Raw genomic sequence first — 6235 nt, 5'->3', positions numbered from 1 at the left:
GTAGAAAATTATAAATTCTAGTACCTTAGTATTTCTAACTGAAAATTTTCAAAAACTGCAAAGTGCTTTTTAATTACAAACAAAATAATCAAATTCTTCTTTTGAAGTGTACGTCTTTCCTTTCGGCTTTAGTCGATTAACCTAACTACATTATCATCTATTTGTATTTAAAAAAAACAAAAATCTGGTCTGGATAGAGATACCTATAAAACTTGAAAGGAAAAGATTTCCCACCCTAGTGTTCCCATCCAAGCCAGACTACCAGTAAACAATATGTATAAAACAAGAACATTTTTAGACTGAGGAGTCTCCCCCATCTTCTTATAGGCAGCCATGGCAGGATGGGCTCCACATATATGAGAGACTAAACCAAGAAAGAAGAAGGTAACGGACAGCGAAAATAGGAGACCCAACACAGGAGACAGTGGGAGTGTCTCACCAGAGGATAGTTACGAAAGGAGAGCTGAGAATGACAGCTGTGCCCAGATAACTGGGGCAGCTAGTCTAGAGGGAGGTAGACCAGAAGGTTCTGAAAAGATTTTTTCAGAGAACACCTTGATAGAGTTAATGGAAGTATATGAACATGTTGAGACGAGATTCAGAGACTTGCAGAGTTCAGTGATGACTGAGTGGCGACCACCTGACAGCTAAGTAAAAGGGAAAAAAACCCTCTCAAATTAAAGCAATTATTAACACCAGGGAAAACAGAAATTGTGCAAAAAAAGAAGTGTTTATTCCCTAGCGCAGCCCTCGGTAGAATTTATTAATGGTAATGCACACTGAATTTTAATTTTAAAAAAATTACAGTCTAACTGTATTAAGAAAATTAAAACATAGGTATAGTTGGGGGCAGGGATAGTAAAGACAGACAAGTCTTCATCTTCTAATTCCTCAACCTAAAATAATGCTAATATTAAAAAGGAAGAAAAAGAAAAGGAAAAAAGAGGTTAAGAAGTAACAATAAGTACAAGCATGTTATTTACAGATAAACAAGTGAATTCTGAAGGAATACAATAAAAATGCTAGAAGTAGTTGCCTTAGGAAAAGGGAAATGCGATGAAGGGCGTAATTAGTGATGGGCATTCTTCTTAACATTTTGAAATTAAGTGTTTGAAATTATGGTTGGTATAACTTTACTACATATAACCTGCATTATATAAATGTACTTTATTTAGGAGAACAAGGTAGAAAGCCCAAAGTTTAGTCTGCGAAGAATCATTAAAATTCAAGGCATTCAGAATTTTTAATAAGCTGTGCTCTCATTCTATCAAGAATGAAACACATACTCTGCACCAAATAATACAACTTCCCTTGGCAGTTGGGTAAAATACCCATCGAACGTTGTACCCAGTCTTAGATCTCATGTGCATTTTCGCAATCAGCCGAGACAATGGGAAAAAGTGGATGAACCAAGCTCTTCAAATTTGGTTTTACAAGCACAATAGAATCATAATTTTCTGAACCGAATAAATCAAAAGAAACATTTTGAGGTTTTAGGAGTAGGAATCCATAACACAATCTCTACTGTAATCAAAATCACTTAATATTATAAAACCCATAATTTTGTTACACCTCACTCAAATGATGTACAACAATTAGCATTCAGCTGCATTCATTCATTCATTTAATTCAATAACCAGATTGAGGACTTGATCAGGTACTCACCATGTGGGGATTCAGAGATGGATAATGTAACCAAGATGTCTGCCTCATGAGTCTGCTCATCCACGAAGCAGGAGATTCTAAAATTCTCAGAAAAATAATAAAATTCCCTTATTTATATTTTTATCTTCCTTAGCCAAACAGCATTCTCAAATTAAGATCATTAGATCCATCTCTTTAATTAGAGGTGAAAAACCTCCTTTAATTTAGTTGCAGTTGGTTAGAGAAAGAATGGGAAGAACATGGACAGCTACATATCCATGAAAAGACTGTCTTACAAAGTATTCTTAATACATCTTACTGGGGACCTAGAATTCATTTTCCTCTGGAAATAATACCGAAATGGGAGCAGCTAACATTTTAAGAGTGTGCTTGGTGTTCTTGGGAAACTATGGCTTATTTATTTTCTATTGGCAATATTCACGAGTGTATTTGAACATGCAAATGTACTCAAATCATATTTTGTGTATTAAAAAAAATAATAGCATAGTCAGTTGGAGTAGTTAGAAGCGTTTCTTTCTTTAGTTTTTTCTAAAGCAGGCAGTGAGTACAAAGAATACAGACATGTGCCCAGAGGTTTTCTGGCAGCTTATGTTTCAGCATAAAATTCGATATTTGATGGTATATTATTTTCTCATTTTTATTAACATTTTTGCACGAACTGCATTATGCAGAGTCTAAGATTTGGGGAAAGAGGTGTACAAATTAAATCTCATTGCTATGAACAATGTGCTTCAAGGTAAAATGCCAAAAAAAAAAATAAAGAACTTTTGCAGTAAAGTCATTTCAAAGTGAATCTATTAAAATATATACAAATAAAGAGCTTTGAGAAAATAAAATTTTTTAAAACATTATTTTGAAACAAATACCACATTTCAAAACAGGCTAACACGGACGAGCTCTTTCTTGGGCATATTATTCCATGTGTATGACTTTCTCATTTCAAAAGAAAAGGACCTTTTTGTAAATGCCCTTTTCTAAAATGTGGGAGAACAATTACCGTTCCAAAGTAGGTCTCTCAGAGACTCTGTGATCATACCTAAATTATTAATTTGGTTAATAAGTACATTCCCTTCACAGATATTGTAGAGGGAAACTAATCCCATTCTCTACCCAAAATTGCACACAATATTAATTAGTAAATTTTGATTTTTAAGATGAAAACAATATTAAACCTAGTCAATGCTCAGTTGTCCTATATAAGATATACGATGCAAATTTACAACAAAAAATTGGTATATTTCAATACAATTTACACAAAGGAATTTGGTCTTTAGTTTCACAACATATACAATCTGCTTTTCATAACTGAACAAAAATCCCCCCAAACCCACTACAAATAATTTTTTAAGACGTGTAATTAGGACACCTGCCTCAAATCCTTTGATGGGTTTTAGTTCATTTCTTGGGAGAAGCGTTCTGGCTGTTTCTTTTTTAATCAAAGCTACTTTGCTAAATTGCTTTCCAACCAGACCTCGGAATATTATCAAAGTCTGGCTCTGGTCTTGTCGCAATTTGAATATTAACAGTCATAGTTTTACAGCCGCTCCATTTTGAGTAAGGCACTACGACTCCCACCATTCAGCCGTCATTTCTTCCCTTGCTTAGCCGGCCCTGGCCCTTGGAATGTTTGCGTGGTGTCACCGTGAATGTGCTCGGAGCAGAGTTATATGGCATCATTTGGAGAAACATTGCGTTAATAACCAGAGTTCAAGGGCAAAGGATATAAACGGAGCAAATTACAAGTCTGAACAGATATATAGCTTTTGCTAAAAGGGACATGGGCTGCTACTTTATTTACTGGGCACTGGTGTGCTCGCGGAAGGTGCCGAAACGCAGGAAGGCATTTTTAAACGACCATATCACAGCTTAAGAAAACAACACAAATTTTCAGACTGGAAAGCAAGCTAGTGCAGATCAACGATTCTGAGTTTCCTAATGTGAGAATATGATTTGCTATAAAGTACCTTAAGTTTCCAGGGTAATTTCACAGCTGATAATATCATTTTATGTGCCACGATGGAAGGAAAGCAGAAGCTTTGCTGGAAATCTAAATTTGATAGGTCATTTCAAACTGCAACTTAGCCCAATTGTCGGAGATTTCTTGCTACGGTTACTTTAACCAGAGGTTAGTTCAAAATTAACACAATGAAAGAGTGTTTGTAAAAATGCTATTTTGTTTTTACATGGATGGCAGAAGTACCTCAATGATTAAATAAAAGGGGAACCAAAAATTCAAAAGAGGGAAGCAAACCAATTTTTAAAAAGGAACAAAATGACTTCATTAGTAATCAAAGAAAATGAAAATCAGAGAAATAATCTCACCTGCTACATTACCAAATATTTTGATTAATATTCTCAATAGTCCTGAGCATACTGTCAAATATGTGATCCAATGTTTTCTTATTGATAGCATGGAATACTGCAGCATTTTTTTTTTTTTGTAAAGTAGCTTGGAAACTATTATAAAAACTATCAAAATGTTCACAAAGTATGGCCTATTTATTCCATTTTAAAAATTTATTTGAAAGCAATAATTTAAAACGGAAATTTTAACTTAAGATGTTCTTTACTGTATTATTTACTTTACTGAAAACTAGAAGCAATTCAAATATCCAACAAGGAGGAAATAGTTAATCAAATTATATATACACTTAGTGAAATATTGTGCTGTTATTAAAATTCATTAAAATGGCTTACTACTAATATTAAAATGGTTCTTTTACCATAATACTATATGTCAAAATCCCATAAGATTCAAATGTACTTTTATAAGTATTTAAGCATACATAAAAATAATTCTGGAAAGAAATAGAATATGAACTTAATTTGTGTGCATTTCTTTTCTCTTTCTTTGATTTTTTTTTTTTTTTTTTTTTTTTTTTTTTTTTTTTGGTATATGCTATCAGTGCTAGCCTGATGGGGTTATTAGGTTTCTTTAAAAATTTTTCCGTTTTCTAAGCTTGCTATTACACTATTCAAATGTGTTATTTGACAGAGAAATGCATGTAGCTTAATTCTTTCTCCCCTCAGTCACTTTTCAACTACAATGAGATAAAATACACCTTTGTAACATGGTTCAAACTCATTTATTGCCATTTTAAACATGGCTTTCAATTCCTTAGTGGCGGTAATGGCTAGGGCAGAAGGGGATGGTGAGTATTCTGAAGCACAATTAGAATAATATTTTCCTCATATGGAAAAAATCCCACTGTTTTCTTTAAACTGTTTTGCTCCCGGAGGTAAATAAATCAGCGTCCAGTCAGCTCTGACTTATTCCTTGACACGAGGTGTATCACCTTCAGCGCTGCGGCTGGTACAGGAGGAAATGCTCACAGTGAATGGACCTGTCCTTCAGTTGCCAAAGAAGAGCCCGGATGATACAATAGCTCTCTACTGGCCCCATTTCCATGGTGGTTCACGACATATTTTTTCCTGTTATCTGTCTGCCTGCTTCAAACCCTATTCTCAACATAATGAGATTTTAAAAGGACGCTTCTGAACTCCATTGCCTAAAACCATGTGCTGTCATCCTTTTGCAAGGATAAACAAAATATATTCAAATTGCTCATGACCTTTAAATACGTAAAAGCGAGACAAATTAAGAAAATTTTACACATTCTAATGTGTAAAATGTATCTCTGGAACATATCTTTTTATTTTATTCTTTTTGGAATAAACTTTTCTTAGCGTTTAATATCCAATTGTCTTCCGTTTTTATCTTGCATAGACCATCTAAAGGGTGTTGTCCCCTCACCCAGCCCCCATTTTTTGAAACCTATTTTCAGTGCTTTTAATGTTACCTGAGATAAGAGGATGCACCTCTTCAGGTCTGATTTCATATTATTTCTCAGATACTGATAGGGCATCATTCTCATAAATGACAAATAGGAGTTATAAACTGTTTGCAATTTGGGAAGGGTCGGCTTAGGGATTGTTCTGATGGCGAAATGATTTGTCAACAGTCCTAAATTATGCGAAGTTCTTCGCCTTCCACTTTCCCTTAGCGCTTTTTTCCTTTCTCCCACCGAGATGTAATAGAAACTAATCTTCAACATCGAAACATTCCAAGCCGGTCCTTTTGTGCAGGCATCTCGCTCTCCCGGGGGCTCGGTGCAGAGCGGCGGGGAGGACGCTTCTCTTTACGCTCACGGGCCCCCGCTGCTCGGACCCCGGCCCGCAGACAGGCCATCCATCACCCGCCTCCTCCCGGTGCGCGCGGCCGCCGCGGCCAATCGGGCGGCAGGTGGGGTCGCACCTGCCGGACAGCCCGCCGCTGCCCTCCTGCTCTCCGCGCCGCGCCTCCCAGGCTGGAGGCGCCCTCGTGAGCCCCCGCGTTCTCCAAGGCCAGAACAGACAGGTAAACGCTCGTGTGACAGGGACGGTGTGCGCGCTGAGCCCGCTGTTGGCCGCGAAGGGGGCAGCAGGAAGGTGGGAGAACACGTTCTCCCTTAATGCGCACGCCCGCTTTGGATTGGTCTGTCACCCATGCGCGTGGACACAGGGCCCTCCCTGGGTTTAGTCTCTGCAAAGTGGAAGAATTACGATGCTTACCTTTGGAGGGGGAGAGTAA

General features: G+C 37.0%; 1 long non-coding RNA gene across 1 annotated transcript in view; it reads left to right on the top strand.

Moving 5' to 3' along the window:
- The first annotated feature begins 5739 nt into the window (after positions 1-5739).
- The window catches only part of LOC138924153 (uncharacterized), a 36498-nt gene continuing 36002 nt past the window's right edge, over positions 5740-6235 (top strand). Inside the window, exon 1 of the long non-coding RNA XR_011438892.1 lies at positions 5740-6022. This is a non-coding gene — a long non-coding RNA (uncharacterized lncRNA). The remainder of the gene's footprint in view (positions 6023-6235) is intronic.

The sequence above is a fragment of the Equus caballus genome, chromosome 1 (assembly GCF_041296265.1).
Source record: "Equus caballus isolate H_3958 breed thoroughbred chromosome 1, TB-T2T, whole genome shotgun sequence".
Classification (NCBI taxonomy): Eukaryota; Metazoa; Chordata; class Mammalia; order Perissodactyla; family Equidae; genus Equus; species Equus caballus.
Note: the sequence above shows the minus strand (reverse complement) of the source record. Positions and strands in the feature narration are given on the sequence as shown.